The sequence below is a fragment of the Aquarana catesbeiana genome, linkage group LG03, assembly GCF_042186555.1.
Source record: "Aquarana catesbeiana isolate 2022-GZ linkage group LG03, ASM4218655v1, whole genome shotgun sequence".
Classification (NCBI taxonomy): domain Eukaryota; kingdom Metazoa; phylum Chordata; class Amphibia; order Anura; family Ranidae; genus Aquarana; species Aquarana catesbeiana.
This window is the reverse complement of record NC_133326.1, coordinates 665,092,629-665,114,534: the sequence shown is the minus strand read 5'-3', so window position 1 is coordinate 665,114,534 and position 21,906 is coordinate 665,092,629. Positions and strand designations below refer to the sequence as shown.

Genomic DNA, 21,906 nt, shown 5'->3' with positions numbered 1-21,906 from the left:
ACTTTTTTTTTTTGTATGTATTTTTGCGTATATATGCCTTTGTGCAATTTCACGCAAACTTGTTCTCGTTCTTTACAATATGTAAATGGGCATTTGTGCTTACAAGGTGTAAATTACTGACCAAAAAAGCATATTTAAAAGCAAAAAAAATTACTGAAGAATACACTATTAGAATTATTTACACACCTGTGTGCATACGCACATTACAATGAATGGGCTGTATTTTAGCTCAGTAAAAAATAAAAAGCTGTACTGAGCTTTCTCAAGCTGCAGTGTGTAAAAGGCATAATACTACCCATTAAAACATAATGCTTTTAACCCTACGTTACACTCAGATTGGCGCCGCTTTCTTCTCCCCTCTCTCACTGCATACAGTCTCCTTCTGCTCCAACACGGACACCCAGTCATAACCCTTTACAATAGGTCTGGCTCCAGTAACATATGGACTAATTTATTTTAAGGACTTTTGGAAATTTTTAGATCCTCTGTGTATTATCACAAAAAGCCATCTTAAGCTGCAAAGGTTACTTATTTCCTATGATATTCTCCTCAGCGCCATTGAGTGACTATCGTAGGAAATAAGTATGCTCCTCAGCGCCATTGAGTGACTACTTATTTCCTACGATAGTCACTAGATGACACTGAGGAGCATATGTATTTCCTATGATAGTCACTAGATGGTGCTGAGGAGCATACTTGTTTCCTATGATAGTCACTAGATGGCACTGGGGAGCATACTTATTTTTTATGATAGTCACTAGATGAAGCTGGGGAGCAAACTTATTTCTTGTCATAATTACTAGATGGCGCTGAGGAGCATACTTATTTCTTATGATAGTACTAGATGGCGCTGAAGAGCATACTTATTTCTCATGATAGTCACTAGATGGCACTGGGGAGCATACTTATTTCTTATTATAGGCATTAGATGGCGCTGAGGAGAAAACTTATTTCTTATGATAATCACAAGATGGAGCTGGGGAGCATGCTTATTTCCTATGATAGTCACTAGATGGCACTGAGGAGCATACTTATTTCCTATGATAGTCACTAGATGGCGGTGAGGAGCATATGTATTTCCTATGATAGTCACTAGATGAAGCTGAGGAGCAAACTTATTTCTTGTCATAATTACTAGATGGCACTGAGGAGCATACTTATTTCCTATGATAGTCACTAGATGGAGGTGAGGAGCATACTTATTTCTTATGATAGTCATTAGATGGCGCTGAGGAGCATACTTATTTTCTATGATAGTCACTAGATGGAGCTGGGGAGCATACTTATTTCTTGTCATAGTTACTAGATGGCGCTGAGGAGCATACTTATTTTCTATGATAGTCACTAGATGGCGCTGAGGAGCATACTTATTTTCTATGATAGTCACTAGATGGCGCTGAGGAGCATACTTAGCGCCATCTAGTGAATATCATAGGAAATAAGTATGCTCCTCAGCGCCATCTAGTGACTATCATAGGAAATTAGTATGCTCCTCAGTGCCATCCAGTGACTATCATAAGAAATAAGTATGCTCCCCAGCGCCATCTTGTGACTATGGTAAGAAAAAAGTATGCTCCTCAGCACCATCTAGTAACTATGACAAGAAATAAGTATGCTCCCCAGCTCCATCTAGTGACTATCCTAGGAAATGAGGAGCATACTTATTTCTTATGATAGTCACTAGATGGTGCTGGGGAGCATACTTATTTCTTGTCATATGTAGAACTTGCTGTTGTTTATAAATTATATCTTTAAATCACATTTTCCACCTAGCCCATCGCAGCCCATAAAAGTAGAAACAGTCCATATTGTACTTTTCTCTTGCTTTAATAACATAACATGAACTGGGATAGGAGAAGGGTTTTCTGAGATGCTCTTTGGTTGCTTCAATATCTTTTCTTTGCCTCTCATGCAAAGACTCAGAACAATGCAGACTATGAGAAATCACTTTGAATGATTTCTTCAGTGGGGAAGACGGAAGTAGATTTACTAAAGAATATATGGTAAAGAGTCACTCTGAATAACTTCTTCACCTGCAGAACTTTTTAAGAACAGTCTATATCTCTACTTGTGCTGGGAGCTTTACTGCTGCTTTTTTACCACTACTTCCCATCTGTATGGTACTTCCAAGTTGAGCTAAGGAAGGGATTACTCTGAATAATTCCTCCCGCCTGACTGATTGGAATCCTGGGGCATTGTTGAACCCAAAGTCACAGGCCATCACCGCCTGTCTCACTGACTTGCGTACCAACATCCCTCAGCCTCTGGTAGTACCCTTCACTCACTTGATCGATAGTCCATGTTCCACTCACGAACAATTGACTGCCCAGATGTAGTCCACTTAATTGCTATTTCTTCCATGAGCGTTTCTCTGTACTTTCTCTCCTGTAGACTTGCACGCTCACTTTCCTATAGAGGCATTCAGCGACACCAGGGACTAAATACTGTCCAGTGTCATCAACTCTTCTGTGGATCCCGGGGCCCCCCACCCTCCCCATAGGGGGGTGGGGGGGCTCCGCTTGGCTCCCCACAGGGTAACCTCTCCCTGACGGCTCTCCCTTGCTGAACTCAGGAACGCCAGGAACTCTAGCTGTCATGTGACCCCAGCTTTTATGACAGTCCTGCCAAACAAATTAATGATTGGCCAGAACTCACCTATAAGCTGCCTGTCACTCAGATCCCAAGTCCAACATCTCTTCCAAAACCATTTCATTTGAAAGCAAGAGGAGGCCTCTCTGGGTCCAAGCACAGGTGGCCACATCCTGCACTACACTGACACTCCCAGTTCCCAAATAAACAACCAGGCCTGATATAATAGTACAAGCCTGACTAAATTTTATCTGAAACTGTAAGCTAGAGAAAGCATAGGTACCAACTGTCCCGGATTTCTCGGGACATTCCCGGGATTTAGACTCCATTCCCGATTTTGTTGTTTCCCGGTAAATGCCCAGAGAAATCCGGTTCTTCACGGATTTTCGCTGCCGCCTTCCGCCGCTAGACATTGTCTCCACCGGCCACCATTTTTAAGAAGACCAGGAAGACGGCTGGGGGGGGCTAGATGGAGTTCCTGCATCGCCTACCCCCCGCCCCGCTGCCAGTCTGTTATGGAAAGGGGCGGGGGTTCTAGCCATGCGGCCGGTGAGGGGAGACAGTATCCTCCTACTAGGACACCTGACGTAGGGGGGGCGCACCGCTGGGGGAATCTGATGTAAGGGGGGCTCCACTGGGGACACCTGATGTGAAGGGGGCTCCACTGGGGACACCTGATGTGAGGGGGGCTCCACTGGGGACACCTGATGTGAGGGGGGCTCCACTGGGGACACCTGATGTGAGGGGGGGCTCCACTGGGCACACCTGATGTGAGGGGGGCTCCACTGGGGACTCCTGATGTGAGAGGGGCTCCGCTGGGGACTCCTGATGTGAGGGGGGGCTCCGCTGGGGACTCCTGATGTGAGGGGGGCTCCGCTGGGGACTCCTGATGTGAGGGGGCTCCGCTGGGGATTCCAGATGTGAGGGGGGCTCCGCTGGGGACTCCTGATGTGAGGGGGGGCTCCGCTGGGGACTCCTGACGTGAGGAGGGGCTCCGCTAGGGACTTCTGATGTGAGGAGGGGCTCCGCTGGGGACTCCTGATGTGAGGGGGGCTCCAATGGGGATTCCTGGTGTGAGAGGGGGCTCCGCTGGGGACTCCTGATGTGAGGGGGGCTCTGCTGGGGACTCCTGATGTGAGAGGGGTCTCCAATGGGGACTCCTGGTGTGAGGGGGGGCTCCGCTGGGGAGTCCTGGTGTGAGGGGGGCTTCGCTGGGGACTCCTGGTGTGAGGGGGGCTCCGCTGGGGACTCCTGGTGTAAGGGGGGGCTCCGCTGGGGACTCTTGGTGTGAGTGGGGGCTCCACTGGGGACTCCTGGTGTGAGGGGGGCTCCGCTGGGGACTCCTGGTGTGAGGGGGGCTCCGCTGGGGACTCCTGGTGTGAGGAGGGCTCCGCTGGGGACTCCTGATGTGAGGGGGGCTCCGCTGGGGACATCTGATGTAAGGGGGTCTCCACTGGGGGCACCTGATGCAAGGACGGACTCTGCTGGGGGCACCTGATGCAAGGACGGACTCTGCTGGGACATCTGACGCAAGGACGGAAGGCTGGTGGCAGGGTTGATTGAACCATGGTGCCGGGATGATTGAAGTGCTACTACCAGGTGTTTGGAGTATCTTTATCTGCTGATTGTTAAACTTTCTAGAATACACATATTTCCATTGTTGTGTAGGATTTGGGGCTGCTGTCCCTCCATCCCTCTCCCCCCCTTTCCCTCTCCATCCCTCATTCATCTCAGACTCTAACCACACACCCTTTGAGTCACGCCCATTTAAGACACGCCCACTATTCCAAATAAACCATGCCCATTATTCGCCGCGCCACATTTTTGCTTTTCCCCTTTGTCACGCCCACAAATGCATGCCCGCCCCCTAATTAAAACAAGACTCCGCCTACAGACAAAAAAGTGTCCCTAAAAATTTTTTTTCAAAGTTGGCAACTATGAAAAAGGAGTCACCTAAATGAAATTAGGTGCCCGCTACATACACACCCCACTTGAATCACAACTGTCCCCAGTTGTGGAGAATGACTTTAGAGTACCTCCTTAAGTTTAAGGAGGAAAAAGCATCTCATTACATCAAATGGAGAAAAGGAAATAAACTTGAAACAGGAATGACATCAGGGGCGGATCCAGAGTCTAGTCTCGGGAGGGGCACTGTCAGAAAATAATATTTTTTGCAGGCAATTTATCGAGGCAATGGCTGGTGCTAGCGCTTTCATCATCACTGCACCATGGTTGTTATGGTGTCAGGATGATTGAAGAGCATTATTTATATTATTACATTGTAATATAAAATGAAATGGTTCAACTCACCATAATGCAGAATCAGTGGGAGCCCCGAGTGTGTCACTTTCCACGTCGACCTGCCTTCAGATGCAGCTTGTCACTTGCCACGTCCCTGCCACAAGCTGCGGATTGTCACTTGCCATGTTCCCTGCCACATGCTGCTGATTGTCACTTGCCACGTCACCTGCCACACATTGCGGATTACACTTGCCACGCCACCTGCCACATGTTGCTGATTGTTACTTGCCACACCACCTGCCACATGTTGCTGATTGTTACTTGCCACGTCACCTGCCACACATTGCGGATTACACTTGTCATGTCACCTGCCACATGTTGCTGATTGTTACTTGCCACGTCACCTGCCACACATTGCGGATTACACTTGCCACGTCACCTGCCACATGTTGCTGATTGTTACTTGCCATGTCACCTGCCACATGTTGCTGATTGTTACTTGCCACGTCACCTGCCACATGTTGCTGATTGTTACTTGCCACGTCACCTGCCACACATTGCGGATTACACTTGCCACGTCACCTGCCACATGTTGCTGATTGTTACTTGCCACGTCACCTGCCACACATTGCAGATTACACTTGCCACGTCACCTGTTGCTGATTGTTACTTGCCACGTCACCTGCCACATGTTGCTGATTGTTATGCCACGTCACCTGCCACACATTGCGGATTACACTTGCCACGTCACCTGCCACATGTTGCTCATTGTCATTTGCCTGCTAAGGTTCAGATTGTCAGAGTGAAGGCAGGCAGCAGAGAGATGATATAATCTCTCTGCTGCCCACGGCTGTACAGTGAGGGCGGAACTGCAGTGATGCAGGGTGGGCGGTGAGAGATGATGTCATCTCTCTGCTCCCCGCTCGCCAGCTCACTGACTGGCCAGTCTCTCCGGTCACCTGTGGACCGGCCCGCCCCCTCACTCAATGTCTGCCCTGCACGCCCGCACACTCAGCTGGCGACCCCCCCCTCACTCGTCCGCCAGCGCCGACCTGCCCGCTCGTTAACATGCACACTCGGCTGGCAACCCCCCCACTTGTCCGCCGACATGCCCGCTCAGGCTCTCTCTCACATGGCCCGCCTGCTCGTTAACCGGCACACTCGGCCTCCCGCCCGCTCACTCATACGCTGACTGGTCTGTCACAAATCTCTCGGAGGGGGCAATTGCCCCGTTGCCCCCCCCCGGATCCACCCCTGAATGACATCAATATCACTGTACACGATAACAGCACAACATAGTGTTCTCTTATAAGAAAGGGGAATTGGCGCTGTTCGGCTATATGTGCATAAAATGTGGTCCCTTTAAAATACATATAAAAAAAGCATATATGAAAATGAATTGTTTTTAATTGCAACCAATGTGCTCTTGGGAGCTATAATTAAGTGCAAAAAGCTCCACCAACCAGTGCTATACAATAAAGTGCAATGTGCTCTTGGGAGCTATAATTAAGTGCAAAAAGCTCCACCAACCAATGCTATACAATAAAGTGCAATGTGCTAAAAAATATATATATATATATATATGTACCCAAAACTACCTATGAAAATAAGAATCTGTAAACGTTCCAAGTGTGATGAAAAAATATATGGTACAAACTTATTAAACAATTAAACCATTAGAGTAAAGTCCCCAACGTAAATACGTGAAAAGTTCAGTTCACAAATCAAGTGATAAAATTATATAAGATATACTGAAAAAATTTTTTTAAATAATGATGAAAACAGTGTCCCAAAAATTTGTGTACAGAAAAAATCCTTGGATGTGTCCCTCTAATGGAAAGACTGTATTCTTAGTGCAGCAAGTGTTCCCCGTCTTCCACTACACCCCCACTCGTGCTCTCACTCACCGGACTGCCCAACCTCTGCAGGGGTAGAAGGCATGCAGACAGACTCCAGCGATGATGAACCCAGGAAACGGTCCTCAGCCCAATGTTGTATATCCTTCTTTGATGTTGCGGTATTCTCAGTATTAAACATCCATATGTTTTTAGGTTCTCTAAGGGATGATGATGATAGAGTGAGAAAGACATGACATGCTTCCTGCAATGTGTTGAAAAGGTGTGAAAAGGTGATATTCTGTGTCAGGGGGGCTGCAGTTCTTTTCTTCCTTCCTTTCCTAAGCGCGGAACTACTGTTATTTATAGTGTTCTCTTATACAATTTACATAGCCTGACTGTAGATCCCTACAGCTAACATTCCATATAAGGGAAACCAAAGCACTGCTCCCTCAGGAGGAATACTCTGCTTAGCACAGGCCTTCATCTGTTAGATAGACAGCCGTCACATCTTCAATATACCTAAAAGAAGACATCAAATATTTCTAACTACTACTAGCTACACATTACCAAACAGAGGGGGTTATTATCCACTATTGGGTAATCAATCAAATATACAAGATCCTTTTCCTTTTTTGCATGTATGTTTCTGTTAGGGTCATCACTCCCTCAAAAGGAGTCTAACAGATTCCTGCAGAGTGCACCCTGAACAGACATGCTCATCAAATGAACCCATCTGCCCGTTGGCAAATAAACTTTCTGTTTGGCTCTTAAACAAGAGTCCTTGTAGAAGTACTTATGGCAAAGGGACTTAGCAAAGACAACACATTCTAGTGTCCATAACTTTGTCCTTGTTAGGCACCATGAATGTGAGTCTCCTGCTGAACAGTTTATTTGGGGAAAACCCATTCTAACCCATCTGCCATCCTGGAGTCAATATGGGTACTAAACATACACTTGTGACTGCATCTCCAACAGTCCTGCTCACAAGTAGTACCTTGGGTCAGGTAACCTTTTCCGATTGTCCCCTTGTCCTCTCACTGATATGGAGTGGGGCTTTGGGGCTGATTTACGAAGCATTTGCGTCATGACTTGCGGTGCACGCTGATGCGCAAATGACATTTTCGTATTTACAAAGCATTTGCACCGGTAACACAGCGCAATCCCCCATTTACTATTCTCTTCCCGGCGCACGGCAAGAGGCAATCGGTACGCCACTATAGACATGGCGCACGGCGTCTTTATCTTCAAATTTAAATAAGCTGGAAGTGCCAATATTATAGGGGTGATGTGGGTGATGTGGGGAAGTGTAGTACTAACTGTCCGACTAACAAATATGGCCAAAATAGAATGAGAAAGTGACTTTCTCTGAACAAGCCAGCAGCGCCGGCAAATACATTTAGAGCTGCGGGAGGTGAATTTATACACTGCGCATGCTCAAACAGCATTTGCGCTTGTTCAAATGCTTTGGTTCAGTGCGCCGGCAAAATATTAGTAAATGTCAAGCAACGTAAATACATTTGCATAGGTTGAACGGGTGCACCTCTCACCTTTTTCTTTTTTTTTTTACGCTGGTTCACTTTGCGGCTATAATGAAATGTCGGTCCGGCAATACACATAAAAGTTAATTGATAAAAACAGCATTAAGAAAACAAACAAAATTCTGAAAAAAAAATGCGTGGGGTTCCCCCGAAATTTAATACCAGGCCCTTCAGGTCTGGTATGGATATTAAGGGGAACCCCACACCAAAAAAAAATGGCGTGGGGTCCCCCTCAAAATCCATACCAGGCCCTTCAAGTCTGGTATGGATTTTAAGGGGAACCCTGCGCCAAATTTTTTTTTTAAATGGCGTGGGGTCCCCCTAAAAATCCACACCAGACCCTCATCCGAGCATGCAACCTGGCAGGCCACAGAAAAAGAGGGGGGGACGAGAGAGCGCCCTCCCTCCTTAACCGTACCAGGCCACATGCCCTCAACATTGGGAGGGTGCTTTGGGGTCCTGCCCAAAGCACCTTGTCCCCATGTTGATGAGGACAAGGGCCTCATCCCCACAACCCTTGCCCAGTGGTTGTGGGGGTCTGCGGGAGGGGGGCTTATCGGAATCTGGAAGCCCCCTTTAACAAGGGGACCCCCAGATCCCGGCCCTCCCCCCTGTGTGAAATGGTAAGGGGGTACTTACCCCTACCATTTCACAAAAAACTGTCAAAAATGTTAAAAATGACAAGAGACAGTTTTTGACAATTCCTTTATTTAAATGCTTCTTCTTTCCATCTTCTTTCTTCTATCTTCTTTCTTCTATCTTCTATCTTCCTTCGGTTTCTTCCTCCATCTTCTTCTTCTTCTGGTTCTTCTGGTTCTTCCTCCGGTGTTCTCGTCCGGCTTCTTCCTCCGTGGCGTCTTCTGATGATGTGCCCAGTGCAATCCATACATAAATCAAAATGACACTGGAATAACAACATAAATGTACTGAATAAAATGATGTGCAAAATCAATACTCTGTAAATTAAAAAAAGTCCATGAATAATAGTGGATGTGAATCTATTCCCAGTCTACGTGCGAGGAAATGTATACACTTGTGAAGAGAAACCACCACCAAGTAGAGGGGAGGCTTCCCACAAATAGAGCTTTGTTTTGATGGTATTTGATCACCGCTGCGGTTTTTATTTTTTGCGCTATAAACGGAAAAAGTCTGAAAATTTTGAAAAAAAATGATATTTTCTAATTTTGTTATAAAAAAAATCCAATAAACTAAATTTTAGTCATACATTTAGGCCAAAATGTATTCGGCCACATGTCTTTGGTAAAAAAAATGTCAATAAGCGTATATTTATTGGTTTGCGCAAAAGTTATAGCGTCTACAAACTAGGGTACATTTTCTGGAATTTACACAGCTTTTAGTTTATGACTGCCTATGTCATTTCTTGAGGTGCTAAAATGGCAGGGCGGTACAAAACCCCCCCAAATGACCCCATTTTGGAAAGTACACACCCCAAGGAAATTGCTGAGAGGCATGTTGAGCCCATTGAATATTAATTTTTTTTGTCCCAAGTGATTGAATATTGACAAAAAAAAAAAATTACAAAAAGTTGTCACTAAATGATATATTGCTCACACAGGCCATGGGCATATGTGGAATTGCACCCCAAAATATATTCAGCTGCTTCTCCTGAGTACGGTGATACCACATGTGTGGGACTTTTTGGGAGCCTAGCCGCGTACGGGGCCCCAAAAACCAATCACTGCCTTCAGGATTTCTAAGGGCGTAAATTTTTGATTTTACTCCTCACTACCTATCACAGTTTTGAAGGCCATAAAATGCCCAGATGGCATAAACCCCCCCCAAATGACCCCATTTTGGAAAGTAGACATCCCAAGCTATTTGCTTTGAGGCATGTTGAGTCCATGGAATATTTTATATTTTAACACAAGTTGCGGGAATGTGACAAATTTTTTTTTTTTTTTTGCACAAAGTTTTCACTAAATTATTTATTGCTCACACAGGCCATGGGCATATGTGGAATTGCACCCCAAAATACATTTAACTGCTTCTCTTGAGTATGGGGATACCACATGTGTGGGACTTTTTGGGAGCCTAGCCACGTACGGGGCCCCGAAAACCAATCACCGCCTTCAGGAATTCTAAGGGTGTAAATTTTTGATTTCACTCTTCACTGCCTATCACAGTTTCGGAGGCCATGGAATGCCCAGGTGGCACAACCGCCCCCCAAATGACCCCCTTTTGGAAAGTAGACACCCCAAGGTATTTGCTGAGAGGCATGGTGAGTATTTTGCAGCTCTCATTTGTTTTTGAAAATTAAGAAAGACAAGAAAAACATATTTTTTTTTCTTTTTTCAATTTTCAAAAGTTTGTGACAAAAAGTGAGGTCTGCAAAATACTCACTATACCTCTCAGCAAATAGCTTTGGGTGTCTATTTTCCAAAATGGGGTAATTTGGGGGGGTTTGTGCCATCTGGGCATTCCATGGCCTCCGAAACTGTGATAGGCAGTGAAGAGTGAAATCAAAAATTTACGCCCTTAGAAAGCCTGAAGGCGGTGCTTGGTTTTCGGGGTCCCGTACGCGGCTAGGCTCCCAAAAAGTCTCACACATGTGGTATCCCCGTACTCAGGAGAAGCAACAGAATGCATTTTGGGGTGTAATTTCCCATATTCCCATGGCATGTTTGAGCAATATATCATTTAGTGACAACTTTGTGCAAAAAAAAAAAAAAAAAAATGTCTCTTTCCCGCAACTTGTGTCACAATATAAAATATTCCATGGACTCGACATGCCTCTCAGCAAATAGCTTGGGGTGTCTACTTTCCAAAATGGGGTCATTTGGGGGGGTTTGAACTGTCCTGGCATTTTATGCACAACATTTAGAAGCTTATGTCACACATCACCCACTCTTCTAACCACTTAAAGACAAAACCCTTTCTGACAATTTTTGTTTACATGAAAAAATTATTTTTTTTTTGCAAGAAAATTACTTTGAACCCCCAAACATTAAAAAAATATATAAAGAAAATGCCCTACAGATTAAAATGGTGGATGTTTCATTTTTGTTTTCACACAGTATTTGCGCAGCGATTTTTCAAACGTATTTTTGGGGGAAAAAACACACTTTTTTAAATTTTAATGCACTAAAACACACTATATTGCCCAAATGTTTGATGAAATAAAAAAAATGATCTTAGGCCGAGTACATGGATCCCAAACATGACATGCTTTAAAATTGCGCACAAACGTGCAGTGGCAACAAAATAAATACATTTTTAAAAGCCTTTAAAAGCCTTTACAGGTTACCACTTTAGATTTACAGAGGAGGTCTACTGCTAAAATTACTGCCCTCGATCTGACCTTCGCGTTGATACCTCACATGCATGGTGCAATTGCTGTTTACATTTGACACCAGACCGAGGCTTGCGTTCGCCTTAGCGCGAGAGCAGGGGGGGACAGGGGTGCTTTTTTTTTTCTTTATTTTTTTTTGTTTTTTTATCTTATTTTTAAACTGTTCCTTTCATTTTTTTTTTAAATCATTTTTAATGTTATCTCAGGGGATGTAAATATCCCCTATGATACCAATAGGTAGTGACAGGTACTCTTTTTTGAAAAAATTGGGGTCTATTAGACCCTAGATCTCTCCTCTGCCCTCAAAGCATCTGACCACACCAAGATCGGTGTGATAAAATGCTTTCCCAATGGCGCTGTTTACATCCGGCGAAATCTAACTCATAAAATGCTCGTAGCTTCCGGTTTCTTAGGCCATAGAGATGTTTGGAGCCACTCTGGTCTCTGATCAGCTCTATGGTCAGCTGGCTGAATCACCGGCTGCATTCTCAGGTTCCCTGTTGAGACAGGAGAGCCAGAGAAAAACACAGAAGACGGTGGGGGGGGGGCATTCCCTCCCACTTCTTGTAAAAGCAGTCTAGAGCCTAATTAGCCACTAAGATTGCTTTTACATGAAAGCCGACTGCTGGCTGAAAAGAATGATACCAAGATGATACCTAAACCTGCAGGCATCATTCTGGTATAACCACTCAAAGTCGTGAATGGCGTACCTGAAGACAAAAAAATGGTTAACAATAAAGCACAGTAAACGGTAGAGTATAAAAAATTGCATACCTGAAAAGCAAGCATGATAAAACATAATAACAATAAAACATTGCAGAATAGAATACAGTAAAAAAGAGCAGAACAATAGAGAGAGAATAGAGAGAGAGAACAATAAAACGACAACTATTTTTTTTTATTTTATATATTTCTTTTATGTGGTTTTTTTTTTTTTTTTTTTACACTTTTTTTGTAACTGCAACTTTTATAACTGTAACCGGTTCCAGGTTCGGGTCTCTCAAAATGCGATGGCATCTTGGGAGACCCTGTGAAAGTATGCCTAGTCTGTGCAATGCTGTACCCTACGCTAATACTCAACTAGTGTATGGTAGTGTTCAAAACATTCTCTCAATGCAAAGACCAGGATTGTCAGGACAGGAGGGACAATAATAGCAGGTGTCACGCCTATATCCGTGCTTGCTGCAGACACGACATCTTTTCTGGGGGGGTTCGTTGGGTAGGGGTACTCGGGAGGACATAAAGAAAATGCCTCTCATGCAGCCGACTGCATTTGGTTGGGGATGTGAATGGGGGAAGTACGAGTGCTGCAGAAGTGGTGGGTTCCCAATCAGAATTGGCAAATGCAGCAGGAAGGGCATGACGGGCATGACGGGCCTGTGTTTGTCTTCTTCTTAGTGGCAGCGGGACACTACTTGTGCTTGCCACCTCACCAGCTTGAACTGCACTTATGGGACTCGCCACATCACCAAGTGTTACTACAGTGCTGGTTTGACTACGACCGGGGTGTACTAGGCCGCTGGTGCTTGCCAGTTCACCAAAACGCTACCAAAAAAACTGTTAGCGATCGCAGGGATCAGGCCTGACTCTGCGAATGCTGCAGTTATGCGTTTAGTGTTTTGTAAGTGACAGTGATTGATCGATACTGCACTTGGGTGGGCTGGGCTGGGCTGGGCGGAGGGGCAAAACGCAGGTGCTAGCAGGTATCTGGGCTGATCCCGCTAACTCTACGTTTTTGGGAACCCTAAACTGCTGGGGATGCTAGTGTAGATCTGATCGGATCAGATATTGATCCGTTTAGATACTATGTCACTAAGGGAAGTGTATGGGGCTTGCGTGGGTGTTAGCGGTACTGGCGCTAACCTGACGCTGCCTGGTGCGACGCAGACCCTATCTGACCCTAAAACTTAACTTATATCACCGCCGGGCGATTAGAGGGCTAAACCTTTATTAGGTGATAAACGGCGGGTGCCCTGACACTATAAAAAATAAACTAACTAACCAGCGTCACCCGTAACAGTTATACGGTGATCACTGGTGAAAGGGTTAACTAGGGGGCAATCAAGGGGTTAAAACCTTTATTAGGTAGTAAATGGGGGTCCCTGACACTATAAAACGCTGACGGCGAACCTATATATTTACCTCCCTAACTAGCGTCACCAGTGACACTAATACAGCGATAAGAAAAACGATTGCTTAGTGACACTAGCAATGGGGGGTGATCAAGGGGTTAAAACTTTATTAGGGGGGGGTTAGGGGGGTACCCTAAAGGGGGCCTACCACTAACTGCCCTACCACACTAACTGTCACAAACTGACACCAATGCAGTAATCAGAAAAAAACTGCTATTGGTGTCACTGTGACGGGGGGGGGGGGGTGATTGGGGGGTAATGGGCGGTGAAAAGTGTGCCTGGTGTGTTTTACTGTGTGTGTATGTTTTGTGCACTCACATTGATGTCTTCTCTCCTCAGCGCTGGAACGGAAAATACCGAGCCGAGGAGTGATGACATCACTTCCTCTGCCGCTCTTTACTATACAGCAGCAGAGGAAGAATCTTATTCAGGGGGAGCAATCGTGAGGGGGTGGCCACGAATGAGCTGTCTCCCCCTAAGCCTGGATGGCTCCCCTAACGAAGCTGACCGCCTCAGGCACTGGGGGGGGCGCAATGCGCCCCCCGCCCGCGGGAGGCAGATCACGTACCAGGTACGTGATTTTGCCTGCCCGTGCCATTCTGCCGCAGCATATCTGTGTTAGGCAGTCGGCAAGTGGTTAAGGACATCCTTAGGCCTCTTTCACATGGACGATCCGTATGTCCGTTTTTCATCCTTCCGTTTTCGGATGAAAAACGGACATACATTCATCCCTATGGAGCGTCGGATGTCAGCGGTGTGTGTGTGTGTGTGTTGGTTATTTTACCATGAAATTTTTTTTGTTTTTACGTTCACTTTGATTTAACTGTCTGTGCTGCATTATTTTTAAAATTCTTTCTTAAGATGTTGTGCCTAATGTTGTTTTAATCCTTTGTGGGTGCACTCTTTTTAACTCCTGTTAATTTACACTGAAAAAGGGTCAAACCTCAAACATATTCTGTTAGTGTCTCAAATTATCATACATGTGTGTATTTTGCTTTCCTTACTTCTTTTCCAAGTCCTGTTGTTTTTTTTTTTGTTTTTTTTGTTTTTTTTGGACCAATAAAATGGTTTCAAATGTTTTTGTTTTATGTGTGTTCTTTTCATGCAACAGATTTCCCAGCTGCAGCTTAACTAGGCTGATTGGCATGTCTTACACAAATCCCTTTTTTTAGTTTTAAATTACTTTCCTGGTGCCTTCATGGTAGCACATGCATGGATTGTGCATATGCTGCCATGGATAGTGACCAGGAAAGTAACATTTCAGAGTGGTAAGTATTCAATGTTCTTTTTAAACAGTGGTTTTCAGCCTCAGTCCTCAAGTACCCTCCCGACAGGACAAGTTTAGGAAATGTTATCTTATCTAGAATAGCTGTCCAAAATACAAAACCATTGACTTTGATTTAAAGCACCTGCGCAAGATGAAGGAAAACCTGCAAACATGGCCTGTTGGGGGGTACTTGAGGACAGGGTTGAGAAGCACTGAACTAAAATCAAGCTGAAGACAATCCTCTTCTAATTGTGGACATTTGAGGGAAATCAAGATTTTTATTTTTTATTTTTATTTATTTTTTTTTTTTTAAGGTTGGGCTTTGTGTCCCTTTTTCTTAAAATTGGCTTCGCTTCCTGTCACATAGCCAAACAGGAAGTGAGAGTAAAACCCTAACAATATTTTTCCTTGGGGACACACAGGTCAGTCTAACTAGTACCCCCATTATGCAAATTGCACTCTAGCACTTTGTTGTGTACACCCCAAATTAATAGGTATTTTGGGGTTTATTAAAGGAAAATCCTTTCTGCAATACAAGTGTAGTTGATCAAAATCAGAGGGGTAGCACTGGTGATTTTCTCATCCAATCATGTAGAGACAAAGATGCTGTTTTTTTTTCTTTGCATGTCCCCCTCGGATCTCCAGCAACTGCACTTATAAGTGCACTTGTAGTGCAAAGTGGATTTACCTTTATAGTAAATAAACCCCAAGATACATAATAATTTGGGATGTACAGTACATGGCAAAATGCTAGAGTGCAGTTTCCCGAATGGGGAAACTATTTAGACTGACCTGTGTGTCCCCAAGGACATACATTGGTAGGGTTTTACCCTCACTTCCTGTTTGGCTATGTGACAGGAATTGAATCATTTAGAATGAGAAATTGGCAAAATTTGGGAGGTGTCTTCACCCTATCAGGGGTGTAGACATCTGACAAAACTTCTAATCCCTCTGCAGTCTATCCTCAAGCAAAAATAAGAAAAGATTTTAATTAGTTTAACTTTGCAAAGACACATTCCTAAGTTCAATTGTGATGCATGTTAATGGCCCATTTAAACCTTTAATAGAAAGTCATCAGTTGCCTTTGACTCTAAACATTCCTAGAAATCTGCATCTGTTTTTCTATTAACCACTTAGTGTCTGTGCTGTAGCCAAACGACGGCCACAGCGTGGACCTGAATTTCTGGGAGGCTGTCATAGGACGGGCTCCCTGTGTGCTCCCTGCAGGGCGCACAGCGTGCACTGAGTCACTGAGACTCGGGTGATCACAGATTGAAGTAAGGGCAGATCCCGGCCCCTTACCACGCGATTAGCTGTCAGCCGGGCAGGCAGATGACAGGTCTGTCTCTGCACACTGTGCAGGGACGGACCTGTCAGAGTGCTGCTCTCCTCTATGGGGGATCTGATCCGCGGACGGATGGAAAAATAGGTGTTTCCTCCGTTACACTTTTCGGATTGTAGTGGGTCTGATTTCAGCGGACATGTCACCACTGACATCCGACCCTCCATAGAGGTCTATGGAGTGTCCGTTCAGGTCCGCAGGTCCGAGGCGGACCTGAAAGGTCCGTCTGTGTGAAAGGGGCCTTAGGTAAAAGGGCGCTATTTTTAGCGCCGCTTTACTGGCGGTATTAGGCTGCTAGCGGTTTTATCCCCCGCTAGTGGCCAAAAAGGGGTTTATATAAATCCGCCCCCGAAAAACGCCACCGCAGCGGCGTTTTGCCGGTAGTATAGCTGTGCTGTCCCATTGATTTCAATGGGCAGGAGCGGCTTATACACCGCTCAAAAGGTGCTGCTAGCAGGCCTTTTTTTTTTTTTGTTTACAAACGATTTTTATTATGTAAAAGGTTGAGGTATAAAACAATTACAATGATGGTACAGGTATGCATACAAATATCTTTAACAGTGAATGTTGTACAGGAAATAAAAAAGGGTTATGGTTATTCAGATTAAATAATGCACAGTGTCATAAATATGCCAGTTATCATGGAGGGAAGAAGGAAGGGCAATTACGTATGTGTTAAGGAGAGGAGATGAGGAAAATAAAATAGAAGTTTTTCTAAATCAGAGAGGTGGTGTCCCAGAGGGTCCACTTTTTTTGATAAAGAGGCATAGAGTCATATAACGTGTGGTGAATTTTTTCAGAAAGTCTGATGTTCGACATATTTGGGGTGTAAGAGAAAACTTCCTACCGGATATTTTTTCAATGATTATGCTAGCCTTATGCCAGGTGTTTTTTATATGGGGACAATCCCAAAAGATATGTAAAAGTGTACCCTGAGAGGGGCAACCCCTAAAGCAGAGTGGGGATAGTGAGGGATAGAATGAGTTAAGTTTAGCGGGGGTAAGATACCATCTATAGAGCAATTTGATGGATGATTCTCTGATCGAGGTTGTTTTGGAACATTTATGGAGATTTGTAAAAATAGTATCCCATTGATCAGGAGTAAATGAGGTATTTAGATCTGATTCCCATTGTAGCGTGGGATGTGACTTCTCAGGCATGTTGGTCTCATTTAAACTTTTATATAATCTGGGGGAAAGAGATACAAATTTGCTCAAATTGTGTATAGGGGGGATGAAGTGTAAGTGAATGATATTTCTGATAGAATTGTCTTATATTTGTATAGTTCTCTAGTTCAGAAGGTGGAAAATCATATTTTATTTGTAGACTGGAGAAAGTGAGGAATGAATTGTTGTGTGAGAGCGATTTTAAATGTGTTAGGTTATGTGACTTCCAATTCGTTAGAGAGTTTTGATCTTGAGCTCTGTCTGGGAGGGGGAAACGAGGGTCACCTAGAAAGGAGGCCAAGGGGGGAATGTCAGAGGATAATTTGAATTTAGAGGCTTGTCTGTTCCATAGTTGAAGGGTATGAGTGACGATGAGATTTAGGGGTCTAATTTTTTGTGGTGGGATAGTCTTGGACCAGAGAAGTCCTTGTAGATTGTAGGGTAGAATGGATTCTTCTTCGAACCGGAGCCAAGGGATTTGAAGTGAGGGGGCATACCATTGGGCTAATTGGGTAAATCTGGCCGATAGATAATAAAGCCAAAGATTAGGAATGCTGAGGCCTCCTTTTCCTTGGGGTCTAAACATAAGGGAATAGCTAAATCTGGGTTTCTTGTTTAGCCATATGAATTTGTTGATCTCTCTCTGTAAGGAATCTAATGTTTTTTTATGTAGAATAATAGGAAGGGCTCTGAAAAAAAATAAAAGGTTGGGTAGTATCATCATTTTTACAGCCACTATTCTACCCGAGAATGAAATCTGGTATGATGACCAAAGTTTAAGTAAATTTTTAATACTATTAAATAAAGGAGGATAGTTTTCTTGGTAAAACGTTTTATAGGAGGAAGTAATTTGGATGCCTAGATATCTAAATGAATCCATATTCCAATTAAATGAGAATTTGTCCTTAAGTGAAGCTATTAAGGCTGGAGGAATGTTGATTGGTAAAGCTGAGCATTTAGATAGATTTACACTCAGGCCTGTCAGGTCGTGGAAGATGGCAAGGGTTTTAGTTAGGTTGGGTAGGGAGATAAGAGGGTCGGTTATAAACAGAAGCACGTCATCTGCGTAGAGACTTAGTTTGTATTCCTTGGATCCCTTGGAGTATCCTTTAATGTCTATGTTATTTCTAATCGCGCAGGCAAGGGGTTCTATCGCGAGGGCGAAAAGTAGAGGAGAGAGGGGGCAACCCTGTCTGGTACCTTTGGTTAGGGGGAAAAAGTCTGAGTTGTTGCCTGGGAGTTTGATACGTGTTTGTGGGTTGTGATAGAGAGCCTTAAAACCACGTAAGAATTAATTGTTGATGCCATATTTGGGGAGTAGAGTGTCAAGATATGACCAGGAAACGCTGTCAAACGCTTTATGTATGTCGAGACTGAGTAGTAGTGTGGATTTGGAATTTGTGTTGGAGTCTTGAATGATATTTGTGGTCAGTCGTATATTGTCTGTTTTTTGTCTGTTAGGAATGAAACCCGTTTGATCAGGATCAACTAGTGGGGAGATAACAGCCGATAATCTGTCTGCCAAAATTCGGCCAAATATTTTTAGGTCATTATCAATAACTGATATTGGGCGGTAGTTTTGAGGGGTGGAGTGGTCTTTATTTGGTTTGGGAAGAAGAGACATGTTGGCTAATAGCATTTCAGATGGGAATTGGCCGCCTTGTAAGATACTATTATATAGTTTAATAAGGTGTGGGGTAATGGTAGGGGCAAATTTTTTATAGTAGGACGAGGAATAGCCGTCTGGGCCTGGGGCAGTGGATATCTTTAAAGTTCTAATGATTCTGCAAACTTCTATGTCTGCACAAGGGGCATTGAGAGATTCTATTTGGTCCTTAGAAAGAGTGGGCAATGTAATGTTGTTAAGCCAGTCAAGGGAAGACTGTTTGGGGGCTGATTGTGATGTGGAAAGAAGATTTTTATAGAAGTCTAAGAACAGTTTAATGACTTCTTTGGGATGGGACACCATATTTCCAGATGGGTTCCTTAATTTGTATGTGTGGGGTGGTTTTGTAGATTGATTAAGTTTTCTAGCGAACATGGTGGAATATGAATTACTGTTGAGTAAGAATCTGGCTTTAGACCACCTGAGGGCCTTTTCGGTGTCCGATGCCAATAATGTGTCTAAGGTAGTGCGTTTCTCTTGAATCTGTTTAAAAAGGTCACTAGATGGGTTTTGGTTGTGTCTGTGATATAAATTATCTAGATCGTTTGTAAGGGATCTAATATCTGCAAGTTTGGATTTGTTTTTAATTGAGGCAATATTTATCAGATGGCCTCTCATTACCGCTTTATGTGCCATCCAGATATTTGTAGGAGACATGTCAGGTGTTACGTTGTGTGCGAAGTATTGCTCTAGGTGAGATAGAATTTGTTGGTTGCTTGATGGATCTGTGAGCAAGGAATCGTTAATTCGCCATGAGTGTGTTGTGTTAGCTAGACCTATGCGTGAAGTGTTAAAGGAGATTATATGGTGATCCGACCAAGGACATGCATGTATATCTGCTTTAGAGGAATTGGCCAGTAGGATTGGGGCGCAGAAGATATAATCAAGTTGTGCAAAGCTGTTATGTGGGTGGGAATAGAATGTGTAGGATTTGATACCTATGTTGTGGGCTCTCCAAGTATCTACTAATTGATGATTATATAGTGATCTGTTCAGCGATTTAGGGAAAGCTTTAGAGGAAGGGACAACTCTGCTTTTGTCCAGAACCGAGTGAGCTGCTAAATTGAAGTCCCCACCCACTTTTAGATGTGCGGAATGATAATTATCCAAAGTCTCAAAAAATTTGTTGAAAAAGTTTGATTGGGCCTCGTTAGGAGCATATACTGAGGCAATGGTAACCGAACGTCCTTTAATTGAGCCTTTCAAAATCAAATAACGGCTTTCTGGGTCCTTAAAGACATTCTGAACCTCAAAAACCACCGAGTTCCTAATAAATATGGCAGCACCCCTAGATTTTGTGTTGTAAGTAGTGCAATAAAATTGGCTGAAACTTTTGTCAATGAATTTAGGGTGCTTGTCTGTTGCGAAGTGAGTTTCTTGCAATAATATTATATCAGCTCCTAATCTTTTATAGTGGCGAAAAGCTTTCTTTCTCTTGTGAGGTGAATTAATGCCCTGGGCATTGTGAGAAATCACCCTAAGCCCCATTGTATTGGTGTTAGAAAGCGATGATAATTATAAGGTAGTGGCAATGGATCACATGCCAAAGCATTTGGCAAAGTTGGTGTGGTGATAGTAAATTGGATAATAATGATAACGTCAATAAAGAAGAATTACCTGAGATAGAGAAAAATCTGGAGATCACTGTGTTACCATCTATATCTTCATATATACGATATATCGGAATATACCTCAAAATTTTGCATAAGTGTTTTTTTGTTGACCTTTCTATATCAAATAATATATTATACTTATATATGTGTAGACTGAAGATTTGGGTACCTGAACCGTAGAACCCTAGAAAAAATAAACTCCTAGATAATAACAGTGCTAAATTGCGCAACAATGCACCATCATAACATCTTAAGTAAAATACAGAGAATTTGTTCAACCTTTTCAAAATTTTGTAAAAATAGAATATTTTAGTATAATTATGAGAAAAATTATTTATAGCTTGGGGGTCAGGGTGAGAAGCACTGCCTGACCGAAAATAATATTGTTGTGGACAATATTGTCCATTACTCACAAGTGGAGCATCCATCATTAAAACAATGGATAGCAGGGTGAGTCTTAGAAATGTATCCACTATTTGAACCATGCTTTTGGAGTCCATTGTGAGTAGGGGGACAAACTAGCTGAGGCGGAGCAGATCAGCCTCAGCGAGGATTCTATAGACAAAAATATAAGAGCATGCCGTGACGTATGTTGAAAAAATTAGTGGGGAAAAACCTCATAAATGGAGAAAAAAAAAAAAAGGGGGTTAAATGTATATGATCGCATAAGATTGCATGGTAGGAACTATGAAATACCTACCCAATACCTTTTAAAGGGGTAGAACTACTTTACCAAACACAGTAAATCAAACTTCAAAATTTGTAAATTTTTAGAACTGTAAAAATTGTTCTATGAACCCTGCGAAGGAAAAGGAGACAGAAAAAAAAAAAAAATCCTTTTCTCCTTCTCTTCCCTCTTTCTCTCCTCCCCCTTCAGAAGTCTGAATTTTCAGCCGTAGGTATGTGAAAACTTTAACTTCAAGCATCCAGATTTCTGAGTGATGGACGCCATCTTCCTTGTCCACGACGCGTGGCTGGGGTGGCCTAGGTCGGTGAGGTATGAGGGGTGGCAGGAGGTCTTGCCACCGCCCCTGGGTCTAAAAGACCCAATTTTACCAGGAGATCTTTACCTTCCGCGATGTTGAAAACTGTATAAGTGGTGCCATTGTGTGGCACTGTTAATTTAAATGGAAAGCCCCAGCGGTATCTGATGTGAGCTGATTGTAATACTGAAGTTATCTCTTTCATTTTGTGTCTCCTTTCC

At 43.6% G+C, this 21,906-nt stretch overlaps 1 protein-coding gene and 1 long non-coding RNA gene across 2 annotated transcripts in view; one reads left to right on the top strand and one right to left on the bottom strand.

Moving 5' to 3' along the window:
* The window catches only part of LOC141133440 (uncharacterized), a 45,039-nt gene extending 38,015 nt beyond the window's left edge, over positions 1–7,024 (bottom strand). Inside the window, exon 1 of the long non-coding RNA XR_012243075.1 lies at positions 6,738–7,024. This is a non-coding gene — a long non-coding RNA (uncharacterized lncRNA). The remainder of the gene's footprint in view (positions 1–6,737) is intronic.
* The window catches only part of LOC141133437 (complement C3-like), a 363,837-nt gene that overhangs the window by 73,653 nt on the left and 268,278 nt on the right, over positions 1–21,906 (top strand). The gene's annotated exons all lie outside the window — the stretch shown is intronic.